Source organism: Lissotriton vulgaris, chromosome 3_2 (assembly GCF_964263255.1).
Source record: "Lissotriton vulgaris chromosome 3_2, aLisVul1.2, whole genome shotgun sequence".
In the NCBI taxonomy this organism is placed as follows: domain Eukaryota; kingdom Metazoa; phylum Chordata; class Amphibia; order Caudata; family Salamandridae; genus Lissotriton; species Lissotriton vulgaris.
The window spans coordinates 187,672,726-187,696,057 of NC_141690.1; the positions used below are offsets into that span (position 1 = coordinate 187,672,726).

The window sequence follows — 23,332 nt, forward strand, 5'->3', positions numbered from 1 at the left end:
AACTTACCATCATATATCCAAGATACCAAACACTATCCAAGATACCAAACACATTTTGAGTATTCTAGCGGATTTACAATGGCAACCAGGAATGATCTTAGCTACCTTAGAAGTGGTATCCCTGTACACCAGCATCAAACCAGATCTTGGCCTACGCGCAGTCACTCACTTTCTACACAACAGACCGGAGACACAATGGTAACACACAACCCTGCTCATCTCCATGATGAACCTGATTTTGGATAACAATTTTTTTATTTTTGACAAACGGTGGTACAAACAAGTCAGAGGAGTAGCCATGGGGTCCAAATTTGCGCTGTCCTTTGCGAATTTGTTCATAGGCACTTTGGAAGCTGGATGGATTTGGGGCAGCAAGGGAGCACTGTGGATTGACTCCATCATCTATTGGGGTTGGTACATAGATGACTGTCTGTTGCTTTGGTCAGGCACACAAGAAAAACTTAATATTTCTATGCCCACCTGAACTGTAACAATCTAGACATAACATTTACCATGGAATCCAGTTTTTCCAAAATTACTTTCTTGGATATAGAACTCTACATAAAGGCAGACAAATTGCACAGCAAACTCTGTCGCAAAGAAACGTCGTGCAATGCAATCCCAGTTCTCGATCAGTTCTCACCCTGGACACCAGATTAATGCAATTCCTTACAGAGAATTTATGAGGGCCAAAAGGAACTGTAGTGAGGAGACTGATTTCCAAAAATGTTTCTCGGACATAGATTTATGAGGAGGGGTTATACACTATATACCATCAAGAAGTCTATTTGGGTATTTGGCTAGCCGAAAATCTTAACATGGAGATCCAAGAAAAGAAACTCTCCGGCAAATGCTTCGGCCTACTCCATAAGTGTCGAAAAATCCTTCCTATTTTACCTGAACAATCCCGTAGAATTGTGGTCCAAGCATTATTCTGGTCACAGCTGGACTACGGGAACTCTCTATATCTGGGCGCCCCAAAAGACATTATTAACCGGCTGCAGGTAGTGCAGAACGCCGCAGGACCCTGCTACAAATTCCAAAACTGCAGTCAGCCAGAACAACCCTGAGTAAACTTCGCTGGCTTCCAGTCCAGTCGAGGTTTAAGTTCAAAGCCCTGTGTATTGCCCACAGAGCCATGAATGACAGAGGCCCGGCACTAATCAAAAAACGGGTTAAACACTACACACCAAGTAGGACCCGAAGGTCTTTACAGTACCTCCTTATGCAACAGGGCAGAATAAAAAGAATGAGATGGGGAGGAAGGTCCTTTAAGCACTTGGTTCTTGAAATGTGGAACACACTACCCAAGGACATGCGCATAATAACAACGAACTAGTGTTGTAAACGGATCTAGGACCCTATTTAAATATTCCCGATTCATACCCTTATGTGGTTATAACAAACCATATCCTTATAAAAGGTATAAGAATCCAATCCATATTTAGTCATAGCCTATGCAGTCCAAATACGGCAAGGCTACTCCCATAGACTCCTAGAAAGTACAACGCGTTCTTTAAACAAACCAAGCCTCCAGCAGCACGGGAATTCCCCCTGCTTCGGTTTTGATTTGTCCTAGAACTCCTGTAGTCCTAAAAGAACTGCCACTTCTTAGTGACGTCTTATGTCCAACCTTTCATCAAACTCTGCACCTTCCAGGTATAAATACACCAGCATCTGCCTTAAGCAAACACACGGTGGTTTGGAGCAGATCGGCTATCTACTTATCGGAAGCCCAGCTGATGCGAGTGCCGAAGGAAGCCGACCCTCCCATTGACGCACTGAGAGAGACGCGGTCTTTTCTCCTGCCGAGAAATCCAGCTCCAGTGTTTACAGTCACCCTCGCAGGTTGCTGGGAGATAGAGTCCTGAGAAACAGACACAAGACCTCCTTAATTCTATAACCAAGGTACGGAGCTGATTATATCCTCAGAGAATTCTTGATTCAGATTCTTGGCAAAAACTAAACTTAACTTAAACTGCAGCTCAGTTACTCCTTCCCACGTACTAGGCTTGGGTTAGGTACACCAGGATAGGCGTATCTTAGAAGCACCAGTTGAGCACATTTAGTCAATGATTTCAAGTATGTATATATTTTATCCGTTTTAAGTATCTTATGGCTCAGAAACCATATAAATGCTTTAACAGTACTATTTCATAATACTCCTTTTACTGTACGCACTTAACTTTATGACAAGTATTGCAATTGTGGCAATTCATTTCTCTTGCATGACAAAGAAGACTGCTCAATAAATAACAACTTTTATTGAAAACGCCAGTCTCTCTATTGCTCTGCACTTCTGGCGATACTAAGCATGCATGATTGAGTGAAATAGCGGTCTATTGTTTTCACACGACTCTGGAGATATACTCCTTAATCTAGGGGGAGCAAAGTTGTCATGTTTATGCAGTTGTCAGAAACTAATCCCTTCTTGTATATTCAGGAAAGTTAAACTCCTTCCTGTTCACTCGAGAAAGTTTCTAGTGACCTATGAGCTGGCATACCTAATTAAGTCTAAGATATTCAGTAGAAACAGATGACCTCAGTCCTACGTCTAAACTACCGTTTGTTATTCCAATGCGCAGAGCCTATTGGGAATATGGGAACTACACTAGCATTCAGAAAAAGACTTCAAACACTGCTATTTCCTTAAAAACTCACGATGCAGACACTCTGACTTAGACCATCACTGTTCTGTTTCTCTTAAGGCTGGGAAGCCTAAGGGCAGCTACCGCTTTATAAATCCATAAACAAAGGCGGAGAATAGGATAGGCCGGGTGAACAGAATAGACACTACGACTGGAAACCACTAAACCATCATGAAAGCAACCTGTCAGGCTTGTTACAGATTTTAACTAATTAAGTCAAGTAATAAGAAAAAAAGTCTTGCCAAACAGTGGGGTATTTTAAGAGTGGATACATCTCTTAACGACTGCATAGCTTCCCAACCTCAGATCACATTTAGAAGAGGCAGGACACTCTGGAATAGACTCAGTCGAACCGTCCAACGTTCCACCAATGATCCAACCTGGCTCACACAACGAACATTAGGCTTTTATAAGTGTGGTTGTTGTGGGGTGTGCAGATGGGCCAAACATGCAACCTGTGAGTTCACCAGTATGAATCAAAAGAAATACAACATTATACAAAATATCAACTGCCACATCATATTCGTAGAGTACATCATTGAATGTGCTTGCAAGAAACAATATGTTGGCAGTACCATCTGACCACTGAAGGACAGAATCACTGAACATGTGAGAGCTTTACATCAACAGGACGCCAGATATCCGGTTGCTCTGCATGCAGCAACATGTCCATCTCAAGGTACACACAATTGCCTGTCTTTCTTTGGAATAGACGTGATTCCACCAAGTGTTCGAGAAGGCAATAGAGAGCTCAAACTGAGACGAACTCAGATTAAAACTGTGATCATGAGATGCAGTATTTCCTGGGAGACTAAGGTCCAACATAACTTGCTTTTGCCATGGTTACTATTGTTTTACCTGTGTAATTATGACTCAGGATTTCAGGTCATACAGTATGTGGACTCACTTAATCACATGTTTTAGAATATTCTCCCTTTTATATTGAGACATTGCTTTATACTCGTGTTCGATGTTGTGATATTGAAAACAGTAATAATTTTCTATCACAATTATATAAGATGAGTCGCAATTGCAGTACACCATACTATTTTTCTTCCATGCCTTTTTCTTTCCCCTTTATCTACCTATTAAAAACTTTCTGACTCCATCTACTTTAGCCCTTTTCCAAAATGTCTTCATTTTAGCCTGGACTATCAACTAGTGCACACACTTTACTATTTATTTTCAATTACACACTCACCCTCCTTTCCTTTTTTCGATACGTTGTATATGAGCATTGAGCCGCTTTCTACTTTTATGGCTTCTCGCACTTTCTCTTTGCTTTTAAGAACACCTATCTTTTCATTATTTTTTATACTTGGGTCTTATATTTTTCCATTCTGAGCTGGATTTGCTGCGCTATCCACTTCAAATTAGATTCTTTCTCTTTAGGTGTTGGCCTTAATCACGAGTAGGAACTTTTGGACGTTCTCTCCTCCATTTGAGACACAAACATATTACATTTTAATTGACTACTCTCAAATTAGACTACACACTTTTCATCCCCCTTTTAGGTCTTGCTGAAGCAGCGCATGCGCTGCGAGACATTTTGTAGAGTGCTTTTAAAAGTGCTACTCCAGGCTTCTGCTGGCCTATCACTTGCAGTCACGTTCACGCGCGCAGCTCCCAGCTTTCAGCACCCGAGGCGCCATCTGGAGCGCGTACCTGCCTACCCCTCCCCTCTGCCACTATGTGCTTTCACTTTCACTCTGGCGGGCGCTCGCAACTTATGTCAAAGCCAAACACGACGAAGGTGCATTATACCCCCACATGTCTTGTGTCCTTCAAAGTGAAACATCTTGTACTAGTGAATATGGTAGTTCTTACCTTTTACAATCTCCTCCAAGTTCACACCTTACCCCGCAGCTCAGACCCAGGTGCCAGCTGGGTGCCTACCAGTATCACTCCCACTCTTATGATCCAGCAAACGCCCTGTTAAAACTGGTCCTTTTTTTTTTTAATAAAAGAAGAAAAAAAAAAAAAAAGATTGACTGGAGGTGCCTAATGTTTTTCTCATAACCCAGTTAGCGCCGCTGAATGCAGCGGTTTCCACGTCCCAAGCTTTCAGTGCTTTCTCAACGCTCCTACGCCGCAGTGTCTGCGTTAATTTAAAATATATGTACTTTTGCTATGGCGGATGCTTGCGCCCGCACCACTTTCCAAGCGGGGCTTGTTTACAAATTATCTCGATTTTTTCCACTTTAGAGCCCTGTATCCATGTTTTTCACCTTCTTTGCTAAATACAAAGGCGTCTTGGTGTGGCCTAATGGCCTGAATTGCCAAGTTTGGAAATGGGGACTCTGGTTTGAATCCAAGCCCGACTCGCCATCTTGTGATTCTGGAAAAGCCACTCAATTCTCCCGTTGTTAAAAACCAGAAATCTTTGCCAGGCAGCAAAGTTTTGAACCCAGCACTCCTTCCCCGACCTCAAGTGTGCTTCCGGGGTGCAGCTGTGGCTGGGCAGCCCCTCATTTCTCACAGCTATAGTCCTATTGTGGCAGCTTGCATGTGGGGCGGTGCGTTAGTAGCGGTCGATAGGCGTTCCTTTCCATGACTTCACATTCATGCAGACTCCACATCAAGCCCTGCTGCCGCCTCTTATACAACCATGTTTAGTGCAGCTCTCTACCTGCTGTTAATAGGGAGTCACCCCCCTCTTAGACGGGGCCCATCACAGCCCCCTTCATTTTTTAAACCTTTATTTATAGATTTCCCAACTTAAATCAGAAGTTCAGATTCTATTACACATCGCATATTGCTCCAGTAGCATAACTCCTAACAAAGGTTACATGTGCACATTCTACATAGTAGTCCTCGGTACGGCGTCTGTAAAACCTGAACTAGTCCGTTAAATTTGTTTTCAGGAACACTCGGTTGTGCTGCAGTCTACGCTTCACACAAAGTACTCTGCAATAAAATACCACATTGTGACATTTAGCACACAACCGTTGACCCGTCTCAGAAATAATGTGTTTAGGTTGGACTCCTTATTCCCATTTTAGTGACAAAACCAGAGGGAATGCTACCAATTGCACCTTGATAATCGAGTGTGAGCAGCAGGGCTGGTACTTGATGTACCCCCTGCAGGCGTTACTAGGCGCTTTAGGCGGGATATACCTGGAACTCGATTTCTTAATTCTGTCTGCCTCTCTCTACAAGCCACTCTACCCAGACCCTGCCCCCCCCCCCCCCGGCTCTCCTTCTACTCTTTGTTTCTGGGTCTTTCCTGCGCTCCGTGTTTCTGCTCCCCTCAGTTCCTCTCTGTGTGTGTCCCTCTCTCCCCCACACTCTTTCCTCCCTCCCCTTATTCCCATCTCTAATCTCCTGGCTTCTCTCCTCTACCCTTGCCCCTCTCCCTTGTCTGAATCCACTTTCCCTCGCTCCCTCCCTCCCCCATCTTTCATATTCTCATCTTTACTCCCAATGTAAATCGATAAAAAGCGCATTATTAATCTAATTTGAGGCTCCTCATCCCACTGGTTTCTATTTAACACATATCTCCTTCCTGCCCTAGTGGGTGTACTTTGAGGGGTTGGGGCTCTTGCCCTGCCGACCCCACACATGCCAGGAGGGGCATAAGGCGGTCAGTGGGGTGGGGGCATCTGTTGGGGGCTCCTGCCTCCCTCTACTCCAGTCCTGCGGAGGATGGAGACAGTTTCTACCAGACATACCTTCTCATTACTGACATCCTAGTTGTTCGTGTGGACTATTTAAACATTTTGGGGGATCCTATCTCCCGAACTCCAAGGGCTGGCGAACAATGGCCCACTGTGCGCACCGTACAATGTTAACCATTTACTCCCATGCAGGAGAGGACGTCCTGACAGTAACATGACCAAGCTTGGCAGTCAGTGCACACAAGTACTGCATGTGTGTGCGCGTAGAGGATCAGGCGTGCTCAGTTGTGCTGGCAGGCCCCAGAGGAGGCCTTGTGTCAGTCAGCATGGCCGCCTCCGGGTGCTGTCACAACAGGAGATAGTCAGGGGGTCTACGGATCACAAGGTCCCAGCATGGCTCGCCAGGCAGCTCCTGCTGATACAAGATTGTGTGTTTTGCAGAACACTGCAGGGCACATCTGGATGCTGTTTTTCGGCCACATAGACATCCGGTAGGGAGGTCGTTGAGCGCATTTGGCTTATTATGCACTGACACAATAGCCACAAGCATTGGCATAGCCAAAAGGTCTCACCTTTGAGACCTTATACGTGTTTAGCCATACAACAGTTGATGTTGTTGCACCAAGGATATTAAACTGTTTCCGGTTTTAGTAGCTTCTCCACACTCTGAGAAGCATTCGTTACAGAGGGGACCACCAGTACTTCACAGCGCACCAGCTGGCGGTAAGAACACCACCTAAGTTCATAGATAGAATAGCAGATATTATAGTAACTTTGAGTTAATCTCAGGCTAATTTTTATAGGAGTAATTTTGCAATGAGGACTCTCGATTTACTTGGAACACTCGCGGCCTTCTGCGATCTGACCAGATCACCAATATCCATGGTAAGATCAGGTTAGTGAGTTCTCTCTATCTTTTCTGTTGTAGTATGCAGAGGATTTAGTGTATCTTAGTTTTATATGTATCCGCTTATAGATTCAACTGCACTGTTCGCACATATGGTTCTTCACAGATTGCCTTTTGTCTACTTCGTATTCAGGTAGCTTTTTTGCTTTTTACCTTTATGATATGCAGGCACACACGTTTTTCATTTTCAAACTGGGCCTTTATTTCCCTTCCTGATCTGGGCCCGGTTACTGTTGTTTTCCTTTCTCCTCAGCCAGCCGGGTTGGAATTATCACCGGCTGAGCAATTACCTTTTGTCTACTTCGTATTCAGCCCTGAGGAAGTTGCAGGAGTAATTCCATAAGTGACAAAACACGTGTTGGCTGATTTTTCGTTTGCTCTTGATGAATAAATCATGAACTTTCGTATGAACTCTTTAGATGTGGACATTGACATTACCATATAGCGTTTGACATCTCAATTTGCGTGTGCCCGGGTCTATACGTTTCATCAACTTGGTGTAAGGCATCCTACATGTATCAAGGAGTTTAAGGGAATTTCCCCTTTCCTGTTTTGGCACCGTAGTATAACTATCTCCAGATCAACATTTGAGTTTATACAGCTGAGTGCCATACTTCCCAAGTTACTCAAAACCCTTGAGTCAGTGTAATTTCAAAAGCAATTTTGCCAATGTGCTTTTCGGACTGGTAACTGGGTCCATTATTGTTGCATATGGTAAATCTGGGTTATGGGAAGAACTCTCAATCATGATAGAGTAAGTTGGAATTCCATTTGAGAACTCTACTCTACCATGCTCCACTCATAGTCATGGCCCATACAGAATTAGAGAGGTGGAAATTTCAGTACAGGAATCCAAACCGATAAAGATGGAGCACTGCCATAATCAGGGACACTTACTTCATGAGAATGCTACCATCTTTTTATCACCTTTCTGCATGGCACCAATAGGGCCAAGTGATTTTTTTTTTTGCATCACAAGTACATTTAGGAGGCATCCCGTTTCTTGGACGTGGAGATATTTGATAAAACTCCACACCCTTGAGGGTTGTAAATACATGTGTCAGCGATACAATCCCTGTTTACATTCCACTTTATACTTCAACTTGCATTCCAAGAGTATTTGCTTTTATCAAGACTGTGTTTTTTTGTTTTTTAAATCATGCAGCAGGAGTCTTCCAGAGTCCACACTTAACTGAGTAATCTCAGTTCAGGTTGTGGTTGAGCGTTTACGATGCACAATTTAGAGTTTGAAGTCAAGGCTGAAAACAGAAGGAGTCCATCAGCGTCGGTCAGTGAGTCATAAACGTGTACAGACTATATGCACATACAATCCTTTGTCTCTCTGCAGGGCACACATAGCGATGGTGGCATATGTTGTAATTGTAGAAAGAGTGTAAAGGAGGTACACATCTGTCGAATTATGGACAGTGACAAAGCAAATTAAAAGGCAGTGCTTATATACACATGGAGGATTTCTGAAGGCTTTAGGGAGAAATTTGTCTAGATTGGTTAACGTGTTAAGTGTTGGGTTTATTCTGTGTTGTCCTCACGACTTGCCTCGCGCTGCCCTTCTCCTCGTGCCTTCGCCCAAGGTACTATGACGTCACCCAGTTCTACATTAGAACCTTGGGCGAGGGTGGCAGTTGAAGGGTAGTTGGGAGATTACTTCTGAGACTGTAAGACGCCTATTGGTTTCAGGGCATTATACTTAATAAAGACGGCTTCGCTTATCACTGCTTCAGTTGTCTTCACAGTAAGATACTGCAGAAGAAAGTAGTATGAAAAGGAGAATAGGAAGGACACTCTAGAGACAACCACCCATAGAGCAGACCATAGTAATGTCTAACCCACGGTTTTATTTTCAGAATTGAACATTTTCAATTTTAATTTTCACAACCAAATCATTTGTATTCTCCATTAATCTGATACAGCTAACTGAGACGGGCGATAGCTGTGAGAGAAACAGCTTTATCATACCCTTTTGACAGCTTCAGGCACCGTGAAGGGAACGGCCCAGCACCCTTGTTATCGCGCCGTGAGGGGAACAGCTGTGCTTAGTCCTACACGCCGTGAGGGAAACAGCCGGCAGTAAGCAGGACTAAACTCCCAGCAGTCCCTTGCAGCCAGCGGCGCACCTCTGACGCGGCAGCCTGCGCTTGGAGGCGCTACGAAACCGCCAAGCACCCCCTACAGCGCGGGACACGCGATTCCCATTAGGGGAACGGCTTTTTCATACCTCTGACAGCTTCAGATGCCGTGAGGGGAATGGCCCAGCACCGTGGTTATCGCACCATGAGGGGGAACGGCTGTGCTTAGTCCTACACGCCGTGAGGGGGAACGGCTGGCAGTAAGCAGGAATACAACTCCCAGCAACCCAAAACCACAAAGCGCCCCCGCAGCACGGGACAAGCACCCAGGCGAAGCCTGGGCCAAAGGCACCCCATCCTTGTCCATCATGCCAGAAATAGGCAGGGCAGGGCCACTTACTTGGCTGGTAGTAAAGGTGCCGTTTCCTCATATGATAATTCCCAATGTACTTTACCTTACTGGACAAGGCGTATCAATACGTCACACACTAATCTTGTCTTTGTAAGATATACTGGACCAAAGACTATGTCCTATGCACCTGGACTTTGCACTGCACTTTAACGCCATTTTACTGATGAACTGTTTTTCTTGATGCTGTTAACTAGTACACAAGCACCTAGCATTTTTTGAGTATTATAAATATAATTAAGGCCCTATGGAATTTTTTTTAAAGTGTTCTGCACATTGCATTTTGCACACTGTATTCTGCATATTGAATTAAGTAATCGCCCAATATTATCAGATTTGCATTTTATTAGGACCTGGTGTATTTTCAACAACAACAAAAAAGCGTGTCAACAGGTTGATAATAATGAGTAAGCAGAAAATGAACACAGGGAAAAATGTGGTCGGCGCTCTAGATGCCTTCATCTTGAGGGCTTAATCTGTCCTCATTCATGAAATACAACTGACAGAACGTAGGTTCTCTCTTGACCCACACTCCCCACTAGGTAGACTTTCCCTAACCCCTGCACTCCCCAACTCCTTGTCGGCACTGAACCAGGATGCCTCCCCAGCCAGGCTGAGCCTGCCTCCATCTGCACCCTCAGTTATAACTCTGGTTCTTGCTCTTCCAAGGAGCATGAACCTACCCCAGTGAAAACTAAGGCAACTACTAGAGGGCAGAGACCTAAGCTTATATTAGATTGCAATAATGAATCTCTCTCTCTACAAAAAGAAAGGGTCAAGGGTGTACAAAATCAAACAAACCCGCACAGGTAAGCTCGGGAGGGATAGTATCAGCTGTCCTCCCCACAAGTGTTGACAAAGAGGGTAATCCCACCTCCATGAATCAGACTTTGCCAGGGGAACTAATTGATAGCTTTGTGGAGCGGAATTTTTGGAGAAGGCTAGAAACCATGTTATCCAACTTACTAGAACCTATGTTCCAAAAAATAAGTGTGATAGATGCTAGGTTGGCTAAATCGGAGGGGACTATTGGCCGTAATCCTCCAGCTGTGCAGACAGCTGGCCCACCCACAAATATAGATGACAGCCATGAAGGGCAAAAGAGCTTTGTGGGAAGGAGCAGGGGTGGGCCTACTGTAAGGATTGCAGCAAGTGGTGATGCACAAGACAGGAATAGTCTTACCAGCACCAGAAGTCCAAATACTCTGGTTGCTACATGCCAGCCACCTAGCAGAGCAGGATCGCCTGTGTCCCGTATGGAAAGGGGGTCAGAGGGTAGGGACCATCAGTCATTGAGTCTTCCGATTATACACCTACCACCTGAATCTACCCCATATGTAGTGGTACTGGAGAATGTACCTCCTCTCCTCAATGGGGTAAAGGAAAATTATGTGCAGCTGAGAAATAAATTGAATCACTGGTTTACCCACACCACCATCCTGGGCCACAGAGTACCTAAAAACATCCTCATGGCACGCAGGATTAGTTGGATAGGGAGCTCATGTAAATTGGACACTGGAGATTGAGTCATCGTAAACTTTGACAACCCCTTTACTGCTGAGCATATTTTATCCAGGGACATTAGTCTCACTCCGTTAACAGGATCGGTTATCAAGGCTTTACCCCTGGGTTATTCTTATAAGCCAGCCCCCCACAGGGAAATGCCAGAAAACGGTCATAGGGTATGCCAACTAGGGAGTTGGTTAAATAAACCAGCTCCCAGGCAACAGCCCTCTGCCCTAGCCCATTTAGCCATCAAGTCAGAGGGGCAGTTTCGTAGGACCAATTCATTGGCGCTAGATAACAGATTTGGAGTTTTATCCAGATTGGAGAATTGCGATTGTGGTCCAGGGGGTACGGCAGCCCTCAGTCAATCAGCTACATCTCCCCAGACCCCAGGGGTGGTAGCTGTGAGGCATACAGCTGTGAGCCTAACAATTTTTTATCTTGAAACACTGCAGGGTTGGCTAACAAGTTCCATGATCCACGCTGGGTATGTTATATGAAGCAATATAATGTAATCACTCTTCAAGAAACGTGATCGGTGGATTGTGATCTTTTTTTTAGAAGGATACAAGGCATTTTTTGTGCCGGCCATTCCATCAGCGTGCGGAAGACCAAGGGGTGATCTAGTCACTTACATCTCAGTGGCCATTGATTGCAGGTTATCCCATCATATACCCGGGAATTCTGGCACTGTCAGCAATCAAGGGGGGATTCTAGATGGGGAATCTTTAATTTTTATAACTCCGCGGCTCGTCCGCAGGAGGTGTGTAATATTACCAATCTGGGAGCACTCCTAAACAATTCATGGGCCGTAAACGTTATAACTTTTTGGTGTCTGGTGATTTTATTATACACCCTTGTGGTAACCCTTCAACATCTTGCATCTCGCAGCTGGGCTGCTCCCGCATGAGGGGCTTTCCTTTTGAACACCTTCCTCAAGGGTAACTGTGGAACGATATGTTAAACTCGATCTGGTGGTCATGATGTCCTTAACTGACCCTCACACCAAGTTCCCTTAACCAACGTTTAAAGGAAACGGAAGAGGATCATTTATTGATTTTATTTTAATCTCTTCGTCTCTGCTATCGTTTTTCAATGGTTTTAAGACTGCAGAAAGTGAATTTAGTGACCATAAACCCTTAACAGTCTATGTCCGGCTCATTACCGACAAAAACTGGGGTGGCCACTAATAGGGGTACCCTGAAACCGACAGATGGAAATCTTAGATTAAAATGGTCCCAAGTGTGTCCCAACAGTTTTTTATGATAAGGTGAAAACTGTTTGTGCCCATGAACTGTCATTATGTACATCTGAGTGGTCCATTCCCAATGAGATCCTTGGTGCCTACGAGGCAATAGCGCAAACAGTGGGTGAACTGTTAAGTGCTCCGGCCAGAGGCACCACCTCACATGGCCCCAGATGGTTTGAGTCCAATTGCTCCAAATCAGCTAAGCGGCTGAGGGAAGCTTTGGCAGCCAAACCAAGAATCCAATCTGAGGTCTGAGTTTGTCGCAGGGAATAAAAGTAGGTCATGGCCAAACGTAAGGAAGCGCGAAGGAGTTTATCGACTCTAGAACTCTGAGGAACAGCCCCTGTTTGACAGGGGGGGGGGGCCTGGTGGCTCACATCACAGAGGAGGAGTGGGTACTCCATTTTAAAACCATGTTTGAATACCCGCTTGAGCCTATCTGCAGAGAACTGCAGAATAGGAAGGATGTGATAGGTTTCGATGGGAGTGAGATCATGGAAGGGATTCTAGGGTTAACTATAAACAAACCCCCACGCCCAGATGGGATCCCCCTGGATTATATTAAGTCAGAACCCTTGCTCTGGGCTCCGATTCTAGAGTCTCTACTTAATGCTGCGGCAAAGAATAGGTGTCCTCAGTCTTGGGCTTCTTCAACCATAGTCCCAATTTTTAAAAAGGGCAATAGAAATAGTACTCACTGCTATAGACCAATCTCGCTTATTGATTCAGTGGTCAAAGTGGTGCGTCGTGTCCTTTTACATCGATTAACAACCTGGGCAGATGAGAACAGGATCCGGTCGGACGTCCAATATGGCTTCCGGCCAGGACGCTCCACTGTTGCGCAGTGTCTTAACTTATTTATGATACTGAATAAATACAGTGTTGCGCATCCAGGAACCATCCACCTTGCCTTCATGGATTTGTCATTCGCTTTTGACTGTGTAAATAGGGCCAAGCTATGGCAGTCCATGAGGGAAAATAGCATTGTTAGTTTTCTTGAGGACCTGCATTAATCAACTAAAGCCAATGTCAGGTTCTCCCAATACTTGCAGGTATCAAGGGACTTTTGAGATTATGAAGGGTGTTCGGCAAGGCTGCATTCTGGCGCCATGAATTAGAAAGTGTGCAGAAGGCAACTGGAGCAGATTTCCCCTATGTAGGACAGCGGAGCATTACCGTCCTGCTCTATGCGGATGGCGCAGTCTTAATATCCAGAACCGAACTTACAAACTCTTAACTGCGTTGTCTGGATTTATGACAGATCGGGACTTCGCCATTAATACCTCGAAGTCCTATGTCATGAAGGTAAGTAAACACATAAAAAAGAGCTTTCAGTTCAGAACCGGTAATGATCAGATTCCCTGCACAAATGTTTTTTCTTACCTGGGAGTCTTATTCGATCAACTTAAATGGGACCCCTTAATCCAGGGAAAAAAGGGGGAACTGGTTCGGGTCAATAAAGCAATTTTTAATTTTGCCTCTAAAGTGGGAAAGAAACAGACAGGAGCTATGCTATAAGTGTATCAAGCAAAAAGCTTAGCTATAGCAACTTATGGTGGTGAGAGCTGGGGATACACGGTAATAGAACCCCTCCAGGTAGTGGAAAATGGGATTTTAAAAAGATTATGTGTCCCGCGAGGAACTTCGAATTTGGGTTTTCCTACTTAAGTGACACCCTTGCCCTGCGTCCCCTGATCTTCTGGTTAATGTGTTGGTTAAAAGAAGATCTAATCCTCCCTCATCTGATCTTAAGAGAATGCTTGTACTTCGATAAAGTGGCTTGTATCCCCTAGCTCAATTATATTAAAAGAGGGTTTGAATGGCTTGGGCGGGGCGTTTTATTCTTTAAGCCAGATGCTATTGTAAGAAAGGATGTGGAATTAACCAAGTCAGCCTTTCTGAGCCGAAGGTAAGCAGATCGGGATGCAGAAGAGGCACGGAAACAGAGTGTTCAGGCATACATATTGCTTAAATCAACGCCACTGTCAGAACCATACCTTATGGGGTCCTTGACGACACATGAAAAATTTATTTTAACCAGGTTCCGGATTAACCTTTTCCATCACCTGTCAGCAAGACCCAAGGGCCTTCCAGAGGCCAAGTGCTAGCTTCCTGTGGCTGCAACACAGAACGTCTCCTCAGGATTTGCTGCACTGAGGCCAAGTGCTAGCTTCCTGTGGCTGCAACACAGAAAGTCTCCTCAGGATTTGCTGCACTGTTTTTTGTAAATTGTATGAAGTCCACTGGAGGCATTTTTTAATTCCTATTTTATAGAAATTGAATTTCAATTAAGTTAGACCAGCACTCATCTATCTTCAATTGTTGAAGGATGGTTGTATCATTTTTATAGTATGGTTTTTAAAAGCAACTATGTAATGAGCGCCAAGAAACCGTTTGGTGAACGTGCGCGGTATAAATACTTTTAACGTAACGTAACGTTTAACGTAACGTAATCTAGGCACTTTATGGACATGTAGAGTCTACTCATTTAGACCAGTTTTTTAGATGATCTAGTGTGTGGTAACGGAGTTAACAATCTACTGTTTGTATGTATTGTATTTGTGCAACTTTTATGGTTTTGTATTCTAAAACCGAATAAAGTTTATTGACTGACTGACGATACTGCTAACAAGCATAAAGCAAAGCCAACAGGCCTGGCTTGGTTTTAGTATACGTTTTAACTGTTGCGAGATATGTTTGGATGCAATAAGAATAAACTCACATGGGCAGCTAATTACAGGTCAGTTGGTACACTGGGTGAAACAGTTTAGTTTACATGTTTTAAGCCACACCCTTAGTTACATAGGACATGCTGCTTTAAAAGGGTTCCTAGTTACGGTTCTTTGGCCACACACCTTTTAGAGCCCCCTCACCAAGCACCTTTTCTTACCACTTAAAATCACTGTATACTAATTGGTGTGTCCTTTAAGCATGAACCAATTTACTTGCAGTAGCACCTGAAAAAAAAATATATTTTTTTTAATATATATATATATATATATATATATATATATATATATATATATATATATATATACACACACACACACACACACACACACATATATACACACACACACACACACACGTAAATAACTAACCCGATTACTTAGCAGTAATCTTAATTACTTTTAGCCATATTCATGCAAGTCATGTCTGACCAAACCGCAGGACAGAAACCAAAACACGAATGCCATGGACTACTCCCACTCACCTTCAACTGGGTACTAGTATAGGATAGCATGGCCCCAGCACTTCCTGTAATACCAAATCAAAGGCCTGATCCAGGAAGGGTGTGCAGGAATGTGATTAGCGAGAAGAATACGAGAAAGGCTAAGAAAAATAAAGACTGCTGGTGAATGAAGCAGGTCTTTACCTCTACATCCCTCATCCCAGTCACTTACGAAGTATACCAAAGTCAACTGATAGTTATATTTCATATATTAGATATTTTGTATGCAACGTCTCATGATTTAAAACAAATAGTTCTCATACTAGAATTGTAAAAAGAAAAAAGAAAAATGTATATTTTACACTGATAGCGAAACCTGTGTTACTCTAGGAGAATGTTCTTCAAATCGATAGTGCTTAACAAAAGTGTGCTCAAAAGCTGAAGACCCAGCACTGCAAATTTCTTTGAGTGGCACAACCTCTATGGGGCTGCCATCTGTCTCGTAGAGCAACCTTAAACATCTCCTGGACATTGCAGATCTCGGTTTGAATAATCAAACAGAATAGTCTTGTTAAGCCAACATGCTAGAGAAATTTTAGATGCTTTATTACCTTCTAGAGTTTACCAAAAAAATGAACTGAATGCTTAAATTAATCGCAGCCGCTGGTAATCACTCAGGGCCGCCTACCAATCCTTTATTATTTTGCACACAATGCCACCTTGACAGGTAAAAAAAAAAGTGAGAAACTGTCAGATTTCCTGTGGTTACTGGATTTGGGAATATAAACATAAAAATCTTGTGCATCATCCAGCAAATTCAGTAGCTGCTCATCCTCAGAGGTAAAAGAAAGACGGATAATTTCTTGAGAAAAATGAAACCTACAGTTTTCCTTTAAGAAGCAAAGATGAATTTAGTTTAAATACTACTGCATCATTCAAGAACCTAAAGAAAGGAGGGTGAGAAAGAACAGCTGAAAGGTCTCCCAAATGTTGTGCAGAAGTGATACACTAGGAAAAACGCCTTTGAAGATAGAAATTTAAAATCGAATAACTCTATGGCTCAAATGGGAAGAGCTGTAGACATTTCAAGACCAAAGTGAGACCCAAAGGTGAAGCAATAGCACGAAAAGAGGTCTAGCAACAGAAAAACTCAAATAGCTTTGATACAAAAGTCGTAGTTGCCTATAAAGAAGGTTAATCGCCACAGAAAGCTTTTATTACAAAACATTGAAACTTAAGGGGTGCCAAAGATAAATTAGTGTGAAACGGGAACTCAAGAATAGAAGACTGTAATAAGAAGATCTGTAGCCGAGTAGTATTGATTGATGATGGTTTATTGATGGATTTCAAGGTTAAATCATGTAATCATTGAAGTATCATTCAAGTCTCTCCTAAGCCCCACCAGGAGCAGCTCTCTTGCTACTCAGCCCTCTCTTCCAACTGTCATCCATCCACCAGGCACACCACACATTCCATATTACCTCACACACTCAACATTCCACCATTCACCCAGATAGGCTGAGTAGCAAGACAGGTTAATGGGAAAGGCACATGGCATCCAAACCAGGATACTACAAAGACACCAAGCAAGAAGTAGAAGAGACCATGTGAGAAGCACAATGATTCAAAATGTCACTAATGTCTAGTATGATTTTAAAGTTGAGGAGTTTTCTGAACCTTGAACAGCTTCAACAACATTAGAGGACAACCCTTTTTGTACAAGATTCAACCATTCAACCTCCAAACCCGAAAGGATAATTTTTGAGTGACCCAGAAGAAGGCCAGACTTCAGGGAAGATGAAATAAGAGAAAGAACACAAGGAGATTAAAGGGTCAATGCCAAAAGCATAGCACTAGATTGTAGCCACTTTCTCCCTCAAGATGTTCAATATTCTCTGAATCAAAGGAAAGGAGAAAAGACATACAGGAGCTCCTTTGCCAATGAATAACATCTACTCGCCATGTTCCTTTCTTCAGCAACCTCGAACAAAACCTGTGGAGCACTGCTCCAGAAACGTTTTAGAACCACAACCCACTTTTAAGAACGACAAACTTTTGCGCCCCACCTACTTTTAATGGACATAAGGCGGGCTATGTTTTTTTTTTTTTAAACTAAAGCATTGAGCGGTAGCGGACGGTCATACTTCTGATAACAGGCCGCCATTGTAACACACCCATCGGCTCTAATGTCACCAGGTAATGATCCTTTTGAAACAAAGGAATAATACTTTGTAAAGTAGCCATCTTGAATGGAATTTTCTTGATGTTCTTGTTCGGAGTTTCTAAGTCAATGACAATCCTAAAATTTCTGCTCACTTTTTCGACAAGGAAAACAATTATATACTCTTTCTCCGTTCTTAGACTGAAGCACTGGAACAATTGCTCTCTTTTTCATCTGTAATGAAATGCCTTCTTTTAAAGACATTTCTCCTCTGCAGTCCAAGGGTATGGCGTAGGAATCATCCCCAAATCCGTCAGGAGGGAGGTGAATCCGGTTACATAACCATGTTTAACGATCTTCAAAACCCATGCATCTGTGGTGGAGCTTGGGAAATTTCCAAAAAAAGTACATATTCTTCCTCCTGTTTTCAGGGCTCACCATTCGTTTCCTGAGAATCACCATTGTCAGGAATGTTGATCTTTGTTGTTCACATCCTGCCACTGTTTTTAGGACATTGATGTGAAAAGGATTTAAACTGCTTTCTTTCATAATTCTGTCTGCAGCACAGCAGCCAAAAAGATCGCTTGTACGAAAAAGATGAATTCCACCCGACGTTCCACTTCCCCCAACCAATGTGTGTTATCTGACCCTTCTGAAAGGGTCTGAAGAGGGTTTTAAATTCTGACAACAAAAGCTGTGTAGTATGACGGACAGACGAGTGAAATCCAGTAGATGTTTCCAAGATGTTTATTAGGTAATTAAGAATATAAATAACGAACCCCACTAGGTGCAGCCTGTATCATGCTCAGCCCCTTAGCAACTGACTAACTCTCTCACTAACATTCTAAATACTAACATTCTAAACTACAATCACTATGCTGAGCAACATATTATAGGCAAGTTATAATGCAACATACTACACATCTCCCTCCTATAAACTGAAAAGAGAAAACATCCTAGGCAAGGTACAATGAAAATTTGGAAACAAGTGAAAGCGTCAAGAGACTAATAGAGAAACATAAAAATAAAAGGACATAAAAATAGAATGACAGAGAAAATATACTACAGGGCAGACAGAAAGCACAGAAGAGAATACACTCTCGCATCAACTATCTCACAGAAAAGAATATACACACACTCCCTTACTTCAACAACAAAAAAATCTAAATACACAGTCCATGAAAACTGGCCAGGCTGACACGAATAGTGTAAATAGTGCAGAAAGAAGAGAAAATGAACAGAATAGGTACTGAGAGTTTGAGAAAAGAATGTGCTAAAAGACATGACAGTGTACGACATGAGACTGAACAGATTTGCACACAAATGTCCACACGGATGTGGGACAACCCACATGCAACAGTAATAGATGTGGAGAAAGACCACAAAGATGTGGAGAATGACCACATAAAACAGTAAAACTGTGAAGTGGAGAAAGACCACTTGGGTGTGGAGAACGACCACGTAGAACAGAAAACTGAAGTGGAGAAAGACCACTTGGGTGTGGAGAACGACCACACGAAGCATTAAGATTCTCCTCAAACATGTTGGAAAGAAAATAGTGAACAAATGTGGAGAATGACCACAAAAAAAAGTAAGATGCTCCTCAAAACATGCTTGAAAATTATGAACAAATGTGGAGCATGACCACATAAAATAATAAGATACTCCTCAAAACATGTTTGAAAATTAAGAACAAATTTCGATAAAATATTGTGAATACATTTGAATAGAAGAGTAAATGCACCCTAATATATATATATATATATATATAAAAACATATTCTCTTTAAAATATGACGGATAAAATATTTCGAATTACAGTAGGAAAAACATACAAGAATAATTATGACTTTAAAGCTCAATGCAATCATGGGTATGAAAATCCGCATTTTAAGACACTATCATTCCTTGTTGAAGTGTAAACGATTGAAATGACCATTAGATGGTGCAGATAGCACAGTTGTCAAAAATGTCAAAAGTTCCAAGGAGTCAGATTAAGATGAGCTTTAAGTGAGGAGTCATCCAAATTCAAACCACAAAGGAAATAAGTAAATAAGTACCTGCGAAAGATCCGATAAATCAATGCGAGGTTCTTGAGCAAAGTGAAAATATAGGCACAGCTAAAGACAGCAAGGTCCTTGGGTCAAAATCAAAATGTAGGTACAGCGGAGAACAGTGGAAAATGTGCCTATCATTGTAAAAAGAAAACACTGAACTGTGATAGGCAAATATAAAGTAAAGCGTGCCCATCGCTGTTGGAGAACAGTAGTGAAACAAACAGCTGAAAAATAAAGCGTGCCTATCGCTTTGACGAAAGTGCTGAAGTCCATTTTAGAACAAAAACAAAGCATGCCTATCGCTGTGGAGAATGCTGATATGCAATAGGCAAATTCATAATAAAGCGTGCCTATCGCTGTAAAGAGAAACTCAAAAGGCAGATGGAATGCAGGAGACTGCACATGAAATGACAAGCTGATGAAAACTGACGATAAGTGTCAATCAAAATGACAGCACGTCGACATAAACTGGAGAGATGCCGGATGGCTCTCGTCAACTTCGTGCTTCCAAATGTCACAGTTCTTGTTGAAAGCGTGCTTCCAAGTGTCACTGAGGGCAGACTCGCGTCATAGTGAAGGATGACGAAGACACTGTGGCACGGGAAACAGGTGAGGTGGCATGCGCTGAGTGCGGGCGCTCGGTGAGAAGCTTGAGCGAAATTTAAACGTGGCAAGGCAGTTAAACAGTCAAGTGGCAGGCCATTAGGAAAGCTTGTAAAAAAAAAAACTGATTAAAATAAAATGTCACCGCAATGTGCCATGCCAACGTTGGTGCGAAAACACACACTCAGGCAAACACCGAGAAGAAAATGAGCTCACCTGCGGTGTAGTTCAAACAGTAACCCTGCCCTAACCCGAAGTCCGACACAAGGCTTGTGAACTCCAGGCTGCTTGCAAAGAGCAAAAATGTCTCTAGTCTGCGGGCAATTTTGAAAACGAAGGGCTTAATACCTCGAAGAGCAGTCAAGGCGGCGGACACGAGATGTAGCTGACAGATCTGCAGTGCAGAGTGAACTGTGCACAATTAATGATGAGGACGAACGATGACAGGTCATGTAGTTCACCATTCCTTCCCCGAACTGGTTCAGTGTAGGCGACCGATGTGCACTCTGAAACAGGAACGTGTCACACTCACCGGTGAGCAGCAGTCAATGGTAGAAAGAAGCCAAACAGTACCTGGCACATAAAAGTAGAGGCGATCGATGGTCGTCACTAGTGGGGTTCTCTGTGCCAAAAGTTGAACTGCTTAGTAAATGGTTTTCTTCTTTGTTAAAGTCCTTATTTTTTTTAAGTTTGCTTCTTCTCGTTCCGTTTCGTTTTTTTTCATTTTTGAAAGTCTTTGAAATTAATGTGGAGGTTTACCCCACTCCTGGTACCAAATGTAGTATGACGGACAGACGAGTGAAATCCAGTAGATGATGTTTCCAAGGTGTTTATTAGGTAATTAAGAATATAAATAACGAACCCCCCTAGGAGCAGCCTGTATCATGCTCAGCCCCTTAGCAACTGACTAACTCTCTAACTAACATTCTAAATACTACTAACATTCTAAACTACAATCACTATGCTGAGCAACATATTATAGGCAAGTTATAATGCAACATACTACAAGCTGGGAGGTGTAAGCACTGTAAACGCCAGTTTTCAATGCTAAATGTGCTCAAGCATACACCTTTAGGGCTGCATCTAGTTTTCTTCCACCGGATCGTTTAAAACGTTTCATTCTACTATGGAAGACCTACCAACCAGAGTCCACATTTACAGAATCAGTGAACGTTTACTCCATGGGGTACGATTTTGTCATAAACCTGACAAGTTTAATTGTATCACCATATTTTCATTCATATAAAAAATACCTCTTTACTATAATAATAGCCACTCATCCTAAAGCAATTTCATGGCTAGTGAGTTAATCGGTTCAAGGCCTGCCCCGTCTTTGGGTTGACTCTCCAACTGTTATCCCCTCAATCTGTGGGGTTTTGTTTGGAAGTTGACAGGTCTGTAGCAATGAGCGGAGGGTGGGTGAGATTAGTTAATAGCATTCCTGTTTTGGTTCCGGTCCTGCGGTGATGACTGGGAAGAGCAGTGCTTTAAAGAAATATATAAGGGCGGGTACTCACTATTTAGAGTGTCTGTTTACTTTTCAGATGGGCGAGTACTCTCCCATTACATTTATTGATGGATTACATTGATCAGGATGCTAAAACGACGTTGTTAGCAAAAGAGGGGGTTAATTAAGCAGGAAGGGGCGCTCACCATTTGTGCACACTAAACAGATTCCGTTTGGATCCGTGCCACTTGGCCCCTTGTTGTGTTGTAGGATACCTTCTTGAGTATACGCTTCATAACCAGAACCACTGCGCGCGCTAGGATTCCGAGGCCATTATGACAAAGTTAAAAACAAAGCAACACATACCAGGAACTGGAGACGACAGCCTGCTAGAGGGGTGACGCGGAACAAGCCTAGTTTCTTTAGAATACTGTAATAGATTGTTTGATATTTTGGCGAGTGGAGTGTCCCGCCCTACATTCTCAATTTCTCTCACGTTAGACACCCTCCCGCCTCCCCCACTCCCTCCCAAACGCTCGGCCGGCCAGCCCGCTCTCCACTCCCAGAGTGAACCTCTCAAACGACCCACGCACAGCTTTCCTCCGATTCCTTCTCAGAGCGCTTCATACATGTAATTCTTGTTTACTGAAAGTCTCCTATGCCACACCTAGGACTGTCGCCGAAGTTAACCGGCGTCCCCGGGCTACCCACGTCGGCCCTCAGCAGCACCACACACCGTACCTCTCACAGACAGCGGTTCTCGTCTCAGTGACTCCAAAACCCCGCCCACAAAACGTACCATTGGTTTCTCAGCCCAAGCTACCAGCCCCGCGCAGTTATTTGATTGGTAAGTGTCCAAGCCTTTCTCTTTTGAAAAAAACAGCGCTTCCGTTTTACCTCCAGCCCCCTGGGATATGTAGTTCCTGGTGTAGACCGGAACAGAGGAGAGGATCTGGGGGTTGAACATTTGCTATTGAATATCTTGAGGGTTACATATGACCATGAGCCCGCCTACCAACCAATCAGACTGTGCATGATACCAACCAATCAGACTTTTAAAACTGTGCATGATATGCGGAAGTGTATTAGCAGTATTCAATTCAGGTATCTTGTACTTTAGACCTCGATCGTGTAACGTTAGTATTTTTATTTAATGCGATTTTTTATAGGGCGAACATTACCCGAAGGTGTCAGAGCGCTTTACAAAAGTTGATTTACATAAGGACATGAGTTACATAAGAGATACAAACAGAAACAAGCATTTGCAATGCAATAGGTCTCGCATTATGAAAGTTTGAGCTATTGGTCTTGTAAATGACAATTTTTTTATTTATGTGTTGGTTTTGAAAATAGCGAAATTAATAGCTTTGTCATTTACAATGCCAATACTTTTATCTTTTGCAAATGTGACACCTATAGCATTTGTAAAGCAACATGTTTTGTATTTACGTGACTTAGATGTATTGATAT

The 23,332-nt window shown here is 43.0% G+C and overlaps 1 protein-coding gene across 8 annotated transcripts in view; it reads right to left on the minus strand.

Moving 5' to 3' along the window:
• Positions 1 to 22,677, minus strand: part of RNF4 (ring finger protein 4) — a 334,013-nt gene extending 311,336 nt beyond the window's left edge. For 4 of the 8 annotated variants that reach the window (XM_086964187.1, XM_086964190.1, XM_086964192.1 and 1 more), the window contains exon 1: positions 22,530 to 22,641. The gene's annotated coding sequence lies outside the window, so the exon portion shown is untranslated. Of the gene's footprint in view, positions 1 to 22,529 lie in introns of all 8 variants that reach the window. The other 4 variants (XM_086964191.1, XM_086964193.1, XM_086964195.1 and 1 more) reach the window with 3 other exon arrangements.
• Between the last annotated feature and the right edge of the window lie 655 nt (positions 22,678 to 23,332).